The following is an 883-nucleotide window of genomic DNA, read 5'->3' as shown; positions in this document are numbered from 1 at the left end:
TATATATATATATATATATATATATATATGTACATGTATGTATATATTTCTGTTACATAAATTCATTCTAGCGAACATTCGGAAAATGCAATATAAATATTATATATAATATGTATATATATATATATACATACAAAATATATGTTTATACACATGTACATATATATATTTGCATGCATAGTGGAGTGAAGTTGTTGCCAGCGATATTGTTGTACAATGAATGTTGCTAGGTAATGAGGTGAAGAAAGATAAAAGAAATCGGATTTATTAAACCGTTGCATAAATTAATGTGGGAAGAAGGGAAACACAAAGAAGGAAAGAAAGAAAGAAAGAAAGAAAGAAAGGAAGAAAGAAAGAAAGAAAGAAAGAAAGACAGAAGGAAAGAAGGAAAGAAGGAATGAAAGAGACACACATTGGATTCGTCATTGTATTTTGATTATTCCACAGAAAGAAGGATCGATAATGGATTCAAAAAATTCTTCGTTTTGTGACGGCTGAAACGATCGAAATTATTGCTGTGCTTCACCGTGTATATCAATGTGTTGGTACTGACTGATAAAAATAAGCATACCACAAACAAATATATATTATCTGTCTGTCTGTCTGTCTGTCTGTCTGTCTGTCTGTCTATCTGAATGTATACGTATGTATGTAAATGCATGTTTGTATGTATTTATATGTATGGGTCAAAACAGTCCGTAATAAACATTGACTCTCTTCAGCTGTTCTCCCATTCAAACTCCAATGGTCGAAGATTAGCGTCACGCTTGAAACTCAGAGTACATGGGAGTTTGGATCAAACTGTTTTGTGGTTGGGAAGCAAGCTTCTTACCATATAACCATTCCTGCACCTTCTCTCACAGCCAGTGTTGCGTATATATAT

At 32.5% G+C, this 883-nt stretch overlaps 1 long non-coding RNA gene across 1 annotated transcript in view; it reads right to left on the bottom strand.

Annotated features, from left to right (window-relative positions):
- Positions 1-883, bottom strand: part of LOC128250980 (uncharacterized) — a 35,307-nt gene that overhangs the window by 29,856 nt on the left and 4,568 nt on the right. The window lies entirely within an intron of this gene.

Source organism: Octopus bimaculoides, chromosome 27, assembly GCF_001194135.2.
Source record: "Octopus bimaculoides isolate UCB-OBI-ISO-001 chromosome 27, ASM119413v2, whole genome shotgun sequence".
Lineage (NCBI taxonomy): Eukaryota > Metazoa > Mollusca > Cephalopoda > Octopoda > Octopodidae > Octopus > Octopus bimaculoides.
The sequence above is the reverse complement of the archived record's forward strand: the minus strand, read 5'-3'. Positions and strand labels throughout refer to the sequence as shown.